This window comes from Heterodontus francisci, chromosome 5, assembly GCF_036365525.1.
Source record: "Heterodontus francisci isolate sHetFra1 chromosome 5, sHetFra1.hap1, whole genome shotgun sequence".
Taxonomy (NCBI): domain Eukaryota; kingdom Metazoa; phylum Chordata; class Chondrichthyes; order Heterodontiformes; family Heterodontidae; genus Heterodontus; species Heterodontus francisci.
The window spans coordinates 62,508,912-62,524,506 of record NC_090375.1 but is presented as its reverse complement, the minus strand read 5'-3'; the positions used below and the strand labels follow the sequence as shown (position 1 = coordinate 62,524,506).

The 15,595-nt window shown below is 50.0% G+C and overlaps 6 non-coding genes across 6 annotated transcripts; all 6 read left to right on the top strand.

Annotated features, from left to right (window-relative positions):
* Positions 1-355: 355 nt before the first annotated feature.
* Positions 356-428, top strand: trnam-cau (transfer RNA methionine (anticodon CAU)). The gene has a single exon. It is a non-coding gene; the product is annotated as a tRNA-Met (tRNA).
* Positions 429-3,349: 2,921 nt separating this feature from the next.
* Positions 3,350-3,422, top strand: trnam-cau (transfer RNA methionine (anticodon CAU)). The gene has a single exon. It is a non-coding gene; the product is annotated as a tRNA-Met (tRNA).
* Positions 3,423-6,343: 2,921 nt separating this feature from the next.
* Positions 6,344-6,416, top strand: trnam-cau (transfer RNA methionine (anticodon CAU)). The gene has a single exon. It is a non-coding gene; the product is annotated as a tRNA-Met (tRNA).
* Positions 6,417-9,335: 2,919 nt separating this feature from the next.
* On the top strand, positions 9,336-9,408 carry trnam-cau (transfer RNA methionine (anticodon CAU)). The gene has a single exon. It is a non-coding gene; the product is annotated as a tRNA-Met (tRNA).
* Positions 9,409-12,315: 2,907 nt separating this feature from the next.
* Positions 12,316-12,388, top strand: trnam-cau (transfer RNA methionine (anticodon CAU)). Its single transcript has one exon. It is a non-coding gene; the product is annotated as a tRNA-Met (tRNA).
* A 2,921-nt stretch (positions 12,389-15,309) lies between these two features.
* trnam-cau (transfer RNA methionine (anticodon CAU)) lies at positions 15,310-15,382 on the top strand. Its single transcript has one exon. It is a non-coding gene; the product is annotated as a tRNA-Met (tRNA).
* The last annotated feature ends 213 nt before the right edge of the window (positions 15,383-15,595 follow it).

Here is a 15,595-nt window from a genome sequence, read left to right as displayed (position 1 = left end):
AGCACATACTCCTTCAAGTGTGAATTTAAGCAGCGGCCAAAGGATGATTTTGCTCTGCTTTCCTCTACAGTCCTGCGCCGCAGCAGCTGAGCTACGGAAGGGAAGTGACAAAAGTGCTGGCTGATGGTTTGCCGCTCAGGCCTTGGCCTAGCCATTGCTGCCGCTGTGCTGTGGGACTGTGAACGGCCAGCTGCTCTCCACAGCCTGGGCCAATGCTGTAATGGATAAGACGTCTGTCTAGGGATGGGAAGCTGATAGCTTTGACTCCTGGCTGGCTGACAGTTTTGTGTCGACTTTGTCCTGCGGCTTGGGAACACTTTGCAACTTGGTCTACTTGGGCGTGCTGCATGGCAGTGCCTTCTTAGCGCAGTAGGCAGCGCGTCAGTCTCATAATCTGAAGGTCCTGAGTTCGATCCTCAGAGAAGGCAGTGTGCCCACTGTGCTTTCTTTTGCCATCACTCACTTGACCTTTCCGCTCTCGTTGCGTGCCAAAATCCAGCCGCTTTGCTTGCTGCAGTGCTGCAAAGCATTTGACAGCCTCCAGCACTGGAGATGGGAGCGCAAGGCAAGACGTTGTCAGCTGGTTGCCACAAGTGCTGAATGTGAAGATTGGAGCCCAGGAAAAAGCAGAATGGAGAATGCAGGCATCGATCCCACTACCTCTCACATGCTAAGCAAGCACTCTACCATTTGAGCTAATTCCCCAGCTTGGCTAAGACTGCTGAGCCCAGATTCTTTCACAACAGCCCCATAGCAGCTGTCTCCAAGTTGCTCCTTGAGCTGCAGGGAAATGCGGCTTGGGCTTGGGCTTGGGCTTGGGCTTGGCTCACTGCCTGAACGCAGTCAGTGCTTTGCTTCAATCAGCAGGTCCCTCCAGCAGCAGCAAGTTAGCAGCGGCAGGACCGGCCAGCTCCAATAACCATGAAAGAAGCCCAGAAGAGTCCCAGCTGGCGCAAGGAAAAGCTGGTGAGCGGAAACTAGCAGCCGCCACGAGTGTGAGGGAGCAGTCGAGAGCCCTGTCTGACTGACACAAGACTTCTTTTGCTTTCCAGTGAGTGCTGAGGTTTTGCCTGCCATGCTGCTCAAACTGGACGCACCCCTCGAACTGTATCGTTAATGTTCTCAATTGCTGTAAATGTAAAACTGTAATTGACATGACAATTGTGAAACGGAAGGGTTGGGAAGAAACTCATGACAGTATTGAAGGAAACTGATCTCCCTTGCAATGTTTGTATTTTTTGGTGCTGTTTGGAAACTGTTTGGCAATGTAATTTTTACAGATATTTATGAATAAAGTATATTTTGGAAATAAAAAAAAAAACTGGACGCACACCCCAGGTAAGCATCAACTCTTGCTGGAGGACCATCAACTAGCTGAAAGGCGCACTTTGGTCTGCCTGAAACCTGCTGCTCGTTCTTTGTGAGAGCTTCCGGCTCCTGTTTACCCCCCTTACTGATGGTTCTTTAGGATTTTAGAAAGGACAAATTGCACAGGCACAGGGTTGGGCGGAACCATAAACTTCTTTATTAAGACCCCCCTAACACCCTGATACAAAGACCTCGAAACGAATGTAAAGGACGCCACACGACACCTTGCTTGCTTAGACCGATTTAAATCCCTCCACCATTTAACCTCGGCTCGGCTCGGCTCGGCTCCCACCCAAACACACAAGTCACCACCACTTTTAAGACGCACCTTTTCCGAAAACCCACAAGCAAAAGCCCACACTTCTGCCCCAAACTCACTCAATTCAAAACCCCAAACCCTCCCAGGATTTCTTTGTCACACTTAAAATTGCTTTCAACTCTCAGCCCCAAATACCCCTCACATTTGGCTGATAACTTACAATCCTCCATGAGGTGAGAATTTGTAGGTCCACGAGCCAGGTTGACTCTTCCTGACCCTCCTTCTTGACTGCAGTGCCAAACTCTTCGATCTTGTCCTTTTCATGATGATCCTTATCGAAATATCATAAACACATCACCTGGAGCCATCCTGCTGGATGGTGAGCGCTTAGCACCTTTTAATCTCTTTCGTCAGTTACCTGCCTGGTCCAGACAGATCCACTTATGTTGATGTTATTTCCATGACCGAGAACAATAAACTCCACCAGGGTGAGGTATTCCAGGCTCCAGAGCTGATATACGTGAAAAGGTTTCTCTCCTGCCTCGACAGGAGTGAATGCTGTGGCCTGGGGCCGGTTAGTTGTAAGAATGGCCTCCCTAATTACTTAATTGTGTTACATGACGGCAGTTATGCTGTGTCACTGTTATGATAATGTCCCAAATTCCAGTCCTTTGACACTATCAGTTCTGTTGTGATGTTGGAATGTTTGAAATTGATCCATCGGAATGCAGCCTGCGTCTGTGTGCTTTGTGTAAGGTTTTGGCTCTCATTCACAGTACTATTGTCCGTGAGGGTTGGGGTTCCTTCCCCATACTCCATAAAGTCCAGTTTTAAAGTCCAGTCGGGGGGCGGGAGGTGGGGGTGGGGAGGAGGAATTCCGATCCCAATTCTTCCAGTGCAAAGAGTCGTCCACGACTTGAGTTTCGCTCGCTGGCACGTTCCGAGGTCCAGGACTACGTGCTGTGGGATGCAGTAAAGCTTGGGGCAGCCGCTCCAAAGGCTCCATGGAGAAAGACCACTGTGTAAGGGGGTCCTCCCGCCATAGTTTACCGAGTGGCCGGCACCCGTGTAAGACCCCCTCGGGCTGTATGCGCCAACACTATTTTTGCTGCGTTTTGCAAATGTCCATTGCATAGAAAAGGGTTGCAAATTTTTATGGAATATTATATATTCTGGGGGAGCAAAGACGAACCCCTGCTGGCCAGCAGATGAAACTGCGGAAGTGAAACAGTCGCGTGCAGGCAGTTTGCAGACAGGAAACGAGGGATCCCGTGCCTTGGCGGCAACACGTTGAGCAGCCATCGACTTGTCAAGTTAAGAGCGCTACCTTCAGCTAATTGCTGCTTACTACACGCTTACTCTAAAAAAGCACATACTCCTTCAAGTGTGAATTTAAGCAGCGGCCAAAGGATGATTTTGCTCTGCTTTCCTCTACAGTCCTGCGCCGCAGCAGCTGAGCTACGGAAGGGAAGTGACAAAAGTGCTGGCTGATGGTTTGCCGCTCAGGCCTTGGCCTAGCCATTGCTGCCGCTGTGCTGTGGGACTGTGAACGGCCAGCTGCTCTCCACAGCCTGGGCCAATGCTGTAATGGATAAGACGTCTGTCTAGGGATGGGAAGCTGATAGCTTTGACTCCTGGCTGGCTGACAGTTTTGTGTCGACTTTGTCCTGCGGCTTGGGAACACTTTGCAACTTGGTCTACTTGGGCGTGCTGCATGGCAGTGCCTTCTTAGCGCAGTAGGCAGCGCGTCAGTCTCATAATCTGAAGGTCCTGAGTTCGATCCTCAGAGAAGGCAGTGTGCCCACTGTGCTTTCTTTTGCCATCACTCACTTGACCTTTCCGCTCTCGTTGCGTGCCAAAATCCAGCCGCTTTGCTTGCTGCAGTGCTGCAAAGCATTTGACAGCCTCCAGCACTGGAGATGGGAGCGCAAGGCAAGACGTTGTCAGCTGGTTGCCACAAGTGCTGAATGTGAAGATTGGAGCCCAGGAAAAAGCAGAATGGAGAATGCAGGCATCGATCCCACTACCTCTCACATGCTAAGCAAGCACTCTACCATTTGAGCTAATTCCCCAGCTTGGCTAAGACTGCTGAGCCCAGATTCTTTCACAACAGCCCCATAGCAGCTGTCTCCAAGTTGCTCCTTGAGCTGCAGGGAAATGCGGCTTGGGCTTGGGCTTGGGCTTGGGCTTGGCTCACTGCCTGAACGCAGTCAGTGCTTTGCTTCAATCAGCAGGTCCCTCCAGCAGCAGCAAGTTAGCAGCGGCAGGACCGGCCAGCTCCAATAACCATGAAAGAAGCCCAGAAGAGTCCCAGCTGGCGCAAGGAAAAGCTGGTGAGCGGAAACTAGCAGCCGCCACGAGTGTGAGGGAGCAGTCGAGAGCCCTGTCTGACTGACACAAGACTTCTTTTGCTTTCCAGTGAGTGCTGAGGTTTTGCCTGCCATGCTGCTCAAACTGGACGCACCCCTCGAACTGTATCGTTAATGTTCTCAATTGCTGTAAATGTAAAACTGTAATTGACATGACAATTGTGAAACGGAAGGGTTGGGAAGAAACTCATGACAGTATTGAAGGAAACTGATCTCCCTTGCAATGTTTGTATTTTTTGGTGCTGTTTGGAAACTGTTTGGCAATGTAATTTTTACAGATATTTATGAATAAAGTATATTTTGGAAATAAAAAAAAAAACTGGACGCACACCCCAGGTAAGCATCAACTCTTGCTGGAGGACCATCAACTAGCTGAAAGGCGCACTTTGGTCTGCCTGAAACCTGCTGCTCGTTCTTTGTGAGAGCTTCCGGCTCCTGTTTACCCCCCTTACTGATGGTTCTTTAGGATTTTAGAAAGGACAAATTGCACAGGCACAGGGTTGGGCGGAACCATAAACTTCTTTATTAAGACCCCCCTAACACCCTGATACAAAGACCTCGAAACGAATGTAAAGGACGCCACACGACACCTTGCTTGCTTAGACCGATTTAAATCCCTCCACCATTTAACCTCGGCTCGGCTCGGCTCGGCTCCCACCCAAACACACAAGTCACCACCACTTTTAAGACGCACCTTTTCCGAAAACCCACAAGCAAAAGCCCACACTTCTGCCCCAAACTCACTCAATTCAAAACCCCAAACCCTCCCAGGATTTCTTTGTCACACTTAAAATTGCTTTCAACTCTCAGCCCCAAATACCCCTCACATTTGGCTGATAACTTACAATCCTCCATGAGGTGAGAATTTGTAGGTCCACGAGCCAGGTTGACTCTTCCTGACCCTCCTTCTTGACTGCAGTGCCAAACTCTTCGATCTTGTCCTTTTCATGATGATCCTTATCGAAATATCATAAACACATCACCTGGAGCCATCCTGCTGGATGGTGAGCGCTTAGCACCTTTTAATCTCTTTCGTCAGTTACCTGCCTGGTCCAGACAGATCCACTTATGTTGATGTTATTTCCATGACCGAGAACAATAAACTCCACCAGGGTGAGGTATTCCAGGCTCCAGAGCTGATATACGTGAAAAGGTTTCTCTCCTGCCTCGACAGGAGTGAATGCTGTGGCCTGGGGCCGGTTAGTTGTAAGAATGGCCTCCCTAATTACTTAATTGTGTTACATGACGGCAGTTATGCTGTGTCACTGTTATGATAATGTCCCAAATTCCAGTCCTTTGACACTATCAGTTCTGTTGTGATGTTGGAATGTTTGAAATTGATCCATCGGAATGCAGCCTGCGTCTGTGTGCTTTGTGTAAGGTTTTGGCTCTCATTCACAGTACTATTGTCCGTGAGGGTTGGGGTTCCTTCCCCATACTCCATAAAGTCCAGTTTTAAAGTCCAGTCGGGGGGCGGGAGGTGGGGGTGGGGAGGAGGAATTCCGATCCCAATTCTTCCAGTGCAAAGAGTCGTCCACGACTTGAGTTTCGCTCGCTGGCACGTTCCGAGGTCCAGGACTACGTGCTGTGGGATGCAGTAAAGCTTGGGGCAGCCGCTCCAAAGGCTCCATGGAGAAAGACCACTGTGTAAGGGGGTCCTCCCGCCATAGTTTACCGAGTGGCCGGCACCCGTGTAAGACCCCCTCGGGCTGTATGCGCCAACACTATTTTTGCTGCGTTTTGCAAATGTCCATTGCATAGAAAAGGGTTGCAAATTTTTATGGAATATTATATATTCTGGGGGAGCAAAGACGAACCCCTGCTGGCCAGCAGATGAAACTGCGGAAGTGAAACAGTCGCGTGCAGGCAGTTTGCAGACAGGAAACGAGGGATCCCGTGCCTTGGCGGCAACACGTTGAGCAGCCATCGACTTGTCAAGTTAAGAGCGCTACCTTCAGCTAATTGCTGCTTACTACACGCTTACTCTAAAAAAGCACATACTCCTTCAAGTGTGAATTTAAGCAGCGGCCAAAGGATGATTTTGCTCTGCTTTCCTCTACAGTCCTGCGCCGCAGCAGCTGAGCTACGGAAGGGAAGTGACAAAAGTGCTGGCTGATGGTTTGCCGCTCAGGCCTTGGCCTAGCCATTGCTGCCGCTGTGCTGTGGGACTGTGAACGGCCAGCTGCTCTCCACAGCCTGGGCCAATGCTGTAATGGATAAGACGTCTGTCTAGGGATGGGAAGCTGATAGCTTTGACTCCTGGCTGGCTGACAGTTTTGTGTCGACTTTGTCCTGCGGCTTGGGAACACTTTGCAACTTGGTCTACTTGGGCGTGCTGCATGGCAGTGCCTTCTTAGCGCAGTAGGCAGCGCGTCAGTCTCATAATCTGAAGGTCCTGAGTTCGATCCTCAGAGAAGGCAGTGTGCCCACTGTGCTTTCTTTTGCCATCACTCACTTGATCTTTCCGCTCTCGTTGCGTGCCAAAATCCAGCCGCTTTGCTTGCTGCAGTGCTGCAAAGCATTTGACAGCCTCCAGCACTGGAGATGGGAGCGCAAGGCAAGACGTTGTCAGCTGGTTGCCACAAGTGCTGAATGTGAAGATTGGAGCCCAGGAAAAAGCAGAATGGAGAATGCAGGCATCGATCCCACTACCTCTCACATGCTAAGCAAGCACTCTACCATTTGAGCTAATTCCCCAGCTTGGCTAAGACTGCTGAGCCCAGATTCTTTCACAACAGCCCCATAGCAGCTGTCTCCAAGTTGCTCCTTGAGCTGCAGGGAAATGCGGCTTGGGCTTGGGCTTGGGCTTGGGCTTGGCTCACTGCCTGAACGCAGTCAGTGCTTTGCTTCAATCAGCAGGTCCCTCCAGCAGCAGCAAGTTAGCAGCGGCAGGACCGGCCAGCTCCAATAACCATGAAAGAAGCCCAGAAGAGTCCCAGCTGGCGCAAGGAAAAGCTGGTGAGCGGAAACTAGCAGCCGCCACGAGTGTGAGGGAGCAGTCGAGAGCCCTGTCTGACTGACACAAGACTTCTTTTGCTTTCCAGTGAGTGCTGAGGTTTTGCCTGCCATGCTGCTCAAACTGGACGCACCCCTCGAACTGTATCGTTAATGTTCTCAATTGCTGTAAATGTAAAACTGTAATTGACATGACAATTGTGAAACGGAAGGGTTGGGAAGAAACTCATGACAGTATTGAAGGAAACTGATCTCCCTTGCAATGTTTGTATTTTTTGGTGCTGTTTGGAAACTGTTTGGCAATGTAATTTTTACAGATATTTATGAATAAAGTATATTTTGGAAATAAAAAAAAACTGGACGCACACCCCAGGTAAGCATCAACTCTTGCTGGAGGACCATCAACTAGCTGAAAGGCGCACTTTGGTCTGCCTGAAACCTGCTGCTCGTTCTTTGTGAGAGCTTCCGGCTCCTGTTTACCCCCCTTACTGATGGTTCTTTAGGATTTTAGAAAGGACAAATTGCACAGGCACAGGGTTGGGCGGAACCATAAACTTCTTTATTAAGACCCCCCTAACACCCTGATACAAAGACCTCGAAACGAATGTAAAGGACGCCACACGACACCTTGCTTGCTTAGACCGATTTAAATCCCTCCACCATTTAACCTCGGCTCGGCTCGGCTCGGCTCCCACCCAAACACACAAGTCACCACCACTTTTAAGACGCACCTTTTCCGAAAACCCACAAGCAAAAGCCCACACTTCTGCCCCAAACTCACTCAATTCAAAACCCCAAACCCTCCCAGGATTTCTTTGTCACACTTAAAATTGCTTTCAACTCTCAGCCCCAAATACCCCTCACATTTGGCTGATAACTTACAATCCTCCATGAGGTGAGAATTTGTAGGTCCACGAGCCAGGTTGACTCTTCCTGACCCTCCTTCTTGACTGCAGTGCCAAACTCTTCGATCTTGTCCTTTTCATGATGATCCTTATCGAAATATCATAAACACATCACCTGGAGCCATCCTGCTGGATGGTGAGCGCTTAGCACCTTTTAATCTCTTTCGTCAGTTACCTGCCTGGTCCAGACAGATCCACTTATGTTGATGTTATTTCCATGACCGAGAACAATAAACTCCACCAGGGTGAGGTATTCCAGGCTCCAGAGCTGATATACGTGAAAAGGTTTCTCTCCTGCCTCGACAGGAGTGAATGCTGTGGCCTGGGGCCGGTTAGTTGTAAGAATGGCCTCCCTAATTACTTAATTGTGTTACATGACGGCAGTTATGCTGTGTCACTGTTATGATAATGTCCCAAATTCCAGTCCTTTGACACTATCAGTTCTGTTGTGATGTTGGAATGTTTGAAATTGATCCATCGGAATGCAGCCTGCGTCTGTGTGCTTTGTGTAAGGTTTTGGCTCTCATTCACAGTACTATTGTCCGTGAGGGTTGGGGTTCCTTCCCCATACTCCATAAAGTCCAGTTTTAAAGTCCAGTCGGGGGGCGGGAGGTGGGGGTGGGGAGGAGGAATTCCGATCCCAATTCTTCCAGTGCAAAGAGTCGTCCACGACTTGAGTTTCGCTCGCTGGCACGTTCCGAGGTCCAGGACTACGTGCTGTGGGATGCAGTAAAGCTTGGGGCAGCCGCTCCAAAGGCTCCATGGAGAAAGACCACTGTGTAAGGGGGTCCTCCCGCCATAGTTTACCGAGTGGCCGGCACCCGTGTAAGACCCCCTCGGGCTGTATGCGCCAACACTATTTTTGCTGCGTTTTGCAAATGTCCATTGCATAGAAAAGGGTTGCAAATTTTTATGGAATATTATATATTCTGGGGGAGCAAAGACGAACCCCTGCTGGCCAGCAGATGAAACTGCGGAAGTGAAACAGTCGCGTGCAGGCAGTTTGCAGACAGGAAACGAGGGATCCCGTGCCTTGGCGGCAACACGTTGAGCAGCCATCGACTTGTCAAGTTAAGAGCGCTACCTTCAGCTAATTGCTGCTTACTACACGCTTACTCTAAAAAAGCACATACTCCTTCAAGTGTGAATTTAAGCAGCGGCCAAAGGATGATTTTGCTCTGCTTTCCTCTACAGTCCTGCGCCGCAGCAGCTGAGCTACGGAAGGGAAGTGACAAAAGTGCTGGCTGATGGTTTGCCGCTCAGGCCTTGGCCTAGCCATTGCTGCCGCTGTGCTGTGGGACTGTGAACGGCCAGCTGCTCTCCACAGCCTGGGCCAATGCTGTAATGGATAAGACGTCTGTCTAGGGATGGGAAGCTGATAGCTTTGACTCCTGGCTGGCTGACAGTTTTGTGTCGACTTTGTCCTGCGGCTTGGGAACACTTTGCAACTTGGTCTACTTGGGCGTGCTGCATGGCAGTGCCTTCTTAGCGCAGTAGGCAGCGCGTCAGTCTCATAATCTGAAGGTCCTGAGTTCGATCCTCAGAGAAGGCAGTGTGCCCACTGTGCTTTCTTTTGCCATCACTCACTTGACCTTTCCGCTCTCGTTGCGTGCCAAAATCCAGCCGCTTTGCTTGCTGCAGTGCTGCAAAGCATTTGACAGCCTCCAGCACTGGAGATGGGAGCGCAAGGCAAGACGTTGTCAGCTGGTTGCCACAAGTGCTGAATGTGAAGATTGGAGCCCAGGAAAAAGCAGGCATCGATCCCACTACCTCTCACATGCTAAGCAAGCGCTCTACCATTTGAGCTAATTCCCCAGCTTGGCTAAGACTGCTGAGCCCAGATTCTTTCACAACAGCCCCATAGCAGCTGTCTCCAAGTTGCTCCTTGAGCTGCAGGGAAATGCGGCTTGGGCTTGGGCTTGGGCTTGGGCTTGGCTCACTGCCTGAACGCAGTCAGTGCTTTGCTTCAATCAGCAGGTCCCTCCAGCAGCAGCAAGTTAGCAGCGGCAGGACCGGCCAGCTCCAATAACCATGAAAGAAGCCCAGAAGAGCCCCAGCTGGCGCAAGGAAAAGCTGGTGAGCGGAAACTAGCAGCCGCCACGAGTGTGAGGGAGCAGTCGAGAGCCCTGTCTGACTGACACAAGACTTCTTTTGCTTTCCAGTGAGTGCTGAGGTTTTGCCTGCCATGCTGCTCAAACTGGACGCACCCCTCGAACTGTATCGTTAATGTTCTCATTTGCTGTAAATGTAAAACTGTAATTGACATGACAATTGTGAAACGGAAGGGTTGGGAAGAAACTCATGACAGTATTGAAGGAAACTGATCTCCCTTGCAATGTTTGTATTTTTTGGTGCTGTTTGGAAACTGTTTGGCAATGTAATTTTTACAGATATTTATGAATAAAGTATATTTTGGAAATAAAAAAAAAAACTGGACGCACACCCCAGGTAAGCATCAACTCTTGCTGGAGGACCATCAACTAGCTGAAAGGCGCACTTTGGTCTGCCTGAAACCTGCTGCTCGTTCTTTGTGAGAGCTTCCGGCTCCTGTTTACCCCCCTTACTGATGGTTCTTTAGGATTTTAGAAAGGACAAATTGCACAGGCACAGGGTTGGGCGGAACCATAAACTTCTTTATTAAGACCCCCCTAACACCCTGATACAAAGACCTCGAAACGAATGTAAAGGACGCCACACGACACCTTGCTTGCTTAGACCGATTTAAATCCCTCCACCATTTAACCTCGGCTCGGCTCGGCTCGGCTCCCACCCAAACACACAAGTCACCACCACTTTTAAGACGCACCTTTTCCGAAAACCCACAAGCAAAAGCCCACACTTCTGCCCCAAACTCACTCAATTCAAAACCCCAAACCCTCCCAGGATTTCTTTGTCACACTTAAAATTGCTTTCAACTCTCAGCCCCAAATACCCCTCACATTTGGCTGATAACTTACAATCCTCCATGAGGTGAGAATTTGTAGGTCCACGAGCCAGGTTGACTCTTCCTGACCCTCCTTCTTGACTGCAGTGCCAAACTCTTCGATCTTGTCCTTTTCATGATGATCCTTATCGAAATATCATAAACACATCACCTGGAGCCATCCTGCTGGATGGTGAGCGCTTAGCACCTTTTAATCTCTTTCGTCAGTTACCTGCCTGGTCCAGACAGATCCACTTATGTTGATGTTATTTCCATGACCGAGAACAATAAACTCCACCAGGGTGAGGTATTCCAGGCTCCAGAGCTGATATACGTGAAAAGGTTTCTCTCCTGCCTCGACAGGAGTGAATGCTGTGGCCTGGGGCCGGTTAGTTGTAAGAATGGCCTCCCTAATTACTTAATTGTGTTACATGACGGCAGTTATGCTGTGTCACTGTTATGATAATGTCCCAAATTCCAGTCCTTTGACACTATCAGTTCTGTTGTGATGTTGGAATGTTTGAAATTGATCCATCGGAATGCAGCCTGCGTCTGTGTGCTTTGTGTAAGGTTTTGGCTCTCATTCACAGTACTATTGTCCGTGAGGGTTGGGGTTCCTTCCCCATACTCCATAAAGTCCAGTTTTAAAGTCCAGTCGGGGGGCGGGAGGTGGGGGTGGGGAGGAGGAATTCCGATCCCAATTCTTCCAGTGCAAAGAGTCGTCCACGACTTGAGTTTCGCTCGCTGGCACGTTCCGAGGTCCAGGACTACGTGCTGTGGGATGCAGTAAAGCTTGGGGCAGCCGCTCCAAAGGCTCCATGGAGAAAGACCACTGTGTAAGGGGGTCCTCCCGCCATAGTTTACCGAGTGGCCGGCACCCGTGTAAGACCCCCTCGGGCTGTATGCGCCAACACTATTTTTGCTGCGTTTTGCAAATGTCCATTGCATAGAAAAGGGTTGCAAATTTTTATGGAATATTATATATTCTGGGGGAGCAAAGACGAACCCCTGCTGGCCAGCAGATGAAACTGCGGAAGTGAAACAGTCGCGTGCAGGCAGTTTGCAGACAGGAAACGAGGGATCCCGTGCCTTGGCGGCAACACGTTGAGCAGCCATCGACTTGTCAAGTTAAGAGCGCTACCTTCAGCTAATTGCTGCTTACTACACGCTTACTCTAAAAAAGCACATACTCCTTCAAGTGTGAATTTAAGCAGCGGCCAAAGGATGATTTTGCTCTGCTTTCCTCTACAGTCCTGCGCCGCAGCAGCTGAGCTACGGAAGGGAAGTGACAAAAGTGCTGGCTGATGGTTTGCCGCTCAGGCCTTGGCCTAGCCATTGCTGCCGCTGTGCTGTGGGACTGTGAACGGCCAGCTGCTCTCCACAGCCTGGGCCAATGCTGTAATGGATAAGACGTCTGTCTAGGGATGGGAAGCTGATAGCTTTGACTCCTGGCTGGCTGACAGTTTTGTGTCGACTTTGTCCTGCGGCTTGGGAACACTTTGCAACTTGGTCTACTTGGGCGTGCTGCATGGCAGTGCCTTCTTAGCGCAGTAGGCAGCGCGTCAGTCTCATAATCTGAAGGTCCTGAGTTCGATCCTCAGAGAAAGCAGTGTGCCCACTGTGCTTTCTTTTGCCATCACTCACTTGACCTTTCCGCTCTCGTTGCGTGCCAAAATCCAGCCGCTTTGCTTGCTGCAGTGCTGCAAAGCATTTGACAGCCTCCAGCACTGGAGATGGGAGCGCAAGGCAAGACGTTGTCAGCTGGTTGCCACAAGTGCTGAATGTGAAGATTGGAGCCCAGGAAAAAGCAGAATGGAGAATGCAGGCATCGATCCCGCTACCTCTCACATGCTAAGCGAGCGCTCTACCATTTGAGCTAATTCCCCAGCTTGGCTAAGACTGCTGAGCCCAGATTCTTTCACAACAGCCCCATAGCAGCTGTCTCCAAGTTGCTCCTTGAGCTGCAGGGAAATGCGGCTTGGGCTTGGGCTTGGGCTTGGGCTTGGCTCACTGCCTGAACGCAGTCAGTGCTTTGCTTCAATCAGCAGGTCCCTCCAGCAGCAGCAAGTTAGCAGCGGCAGGACCGGCCAGCTCCAATAACCATGAAAGAAGCCCAGAAGAGCCCCAGCTGGCGCAAGGAAAAGCTGGTGAGCGGAAACTAGCAGCCGCCACGAGTGTGAGGGAGCAGTCGAGAGCCCTGTCTGACTGACACAAGACTTCTTTTGCTTTCCAGTGAGTGCTGAGGTTTTGCCTGCCATGCTGCTCAAACTGGACGCACCCCTCGAACTGTATCGTTAATGTTCTCAATTGCTGTAAATGTAAAACTGTAATTGACATGACAATTGTGAAACGGAAGGGTTGGGAAGAAACTCATGACAGTATTGAAGGAAACTGATCTCCCTTGCAATGTTTGTATTTTTTGGTGCTGTTTGGAAACTGTTTGGCAATGTAATTTTTACAGATATTTATGAATAAAGTATATTTTGGAAATAAAAAAAAAAACTGGACGCACACCCCAGGTAAGCATCAACTCTTGCTGGAGGACCATCAACTAGCTGAAAGGCGCACTTTGGTCTGCCTGAAACCTGCTGCTCGTTCTTTGTGAGAGCTTCCTGCTCCTGTTTACCCCCCTTACTGATGGTTCTTTAGGATTTTAGAAAGGACAAATTGCACAGGCACAGGGTTGGGCGGAACCGTAAACTTCTTTATTAAGACCCCCCTAACACCCTGATACAAAGACCTCGAAACGAATGTAAAGGACGCCACACGACACCTTGCTTGCTTAGACCGATTTAAATCCCTCCACCATTTAACCTCGGCTCGGCTCGGCTCGGCTCCCACCCAAACACACAAGTCACCACCACTTTTAAGACGCACCTTTTCCGAAAACCCACAAGCAAAAGCCCACACTTCTGCCCCAAACTCACTCAATTCAAAACCCCAAACCCTCCCAGGATTTCTTTGTCACACTTAAAATTGCTTTCAACTCTCAGCCCCAAATACCCCTCACATTTGGCTGATAACTTACAATCCTCCATGAGGTGAGAATTTGTAGGTCCACGAGCCAGGTTGACTCTTCCTGACCCTCCTTCTTGACTGCAGTGCCAAACTCTTCGATCTTGTCCTTTTCATGATGATCCTTATCGAAATATCATAAACACATCACCTGGAGCCATCCTGCTGGATGGTGAGCGCTTAGCACCTTTTAATCTCTTTCGTCAGTTACCTGCCTGGTCCAGACAGATCCACTTATGTTGATGTTATTTCCATGACCGAGAACAATAAACTCCACCAGGGTGAGGTATTCCAGGCTCCAGAGCTGATATACGTGAAAAGGTTTCTCTCCTGCCTCGACAGGAGTGAATGCTGTGGCCTGGGGCCGGTTAGTTGTAAGAATGGCCTCCCTAATTACTTAATTGTGTTACATGACGGCAGTTATGCTGTGTCACTGTTATGATAATGTCCCAAATTCCAGTCCTTTGACACTATCAGTTCTGTTGTGATGTTGGAATGTTTGAAATTGATCCATCGGAATGCAGCCTGCGTCTGTGTGCTTTGTGTAAGGTTTTGGCTCTCATTCACAGTACTATTGTCCGTGAGGGTTGGGGTTCCTTCCCCATACTCCATAAAGTCCAGTTTTAAAGTCCAGTCGGGGGGCGGGAGGTGGGGGTGGGGAGGAGGAATTCCGATCCCAATTCTTCCAGTGCAAAGAGTCGTCCACGACTTGAGTTTCGCTCGCTGGCACGTTCCGAGGTCCAGGACTACGTGCTGTGGGATGCAGTAAAGCTTGGGGCAGCCGCTCCAAAGGCTCCATGGAGAAAGACCACTGTGTAAGGGGGTCCTCCCGCCATAGTTTACCGAGTGGCCGGCACCCGTGTAAGACCCCCTCGGGCTGTATGCGCCAACACTATTTTTGCTGCGTTTTGCAAATGTCCATTGCATAGAAAAGGGTTGCAAATTTTTATGGAATATTATATATTCTGGGGGAGCAAAGACGAACCCCTGCTGGCCAGCAGATGAAACTGCGGAAGTGAAACAGTCGCGTGCAGGCAGTTTGCAGACAGGAAACGAGGGATCCCGTGCCTTGGCGGCAACACGTTGAGCAGCCATCGACTTGTCAAGTTAAGAGCGCTACCTTCAGCTAATTGCTGCTTACTACACGCTTACTCTAAAAAAGCACATACTCCTTCAAGTGTGAATTTAAGCAGCGGCCAAAGGATGATTTTGCTCTGCTTTCCTCTACAGTCCTGCGCCGCAGCAGCTGAGCTACGGAAGGGAAGTGACAAAAGTGCTGGCTGATGGTTTGCCGCTCAGGCCTTGGCCTAGCCATTGCTGCCGCTGTGCTGTGGGACTGTGAACGGCCAGCTGCTCTCCACAGCCTGGGCCAATGCTGTAATGGATAAGACGTCTGTCTAGGGATGGGAAGCTGATAGCTTTGACTCCTGGCTGGCTGACAGTTTTGTGTCGACTTTGTCCTGCGGCTTGGGAACACTTTGCAACTTGGTCTACTTGGGCGTGCTGCATGGCAGTGCCTTCTTAGCGCAGTAGGCAGCGCGTCAGTCTCATAATCTGAAGGTCCTGAGTTCGATCCTCAGAGAAGGCAGTGTGCCCACTGTGCTTTCTTTTGCCATCACTCACTTGACCTTTCCGCTCTCGTTGCGTGCCAAAATCCAGCCGCTTTGCTTGCTGCAGTGCTGCAAAGCATTTGACAGCCTCCAGCACTGGAGATGGGAGCGCAAGGCAAGACGTTGTCAGCTGGTTGCCACAAGTGCTGAATGTGAAGATTGGAGCCCAGGAAAAAGCAGAATGGAGAATG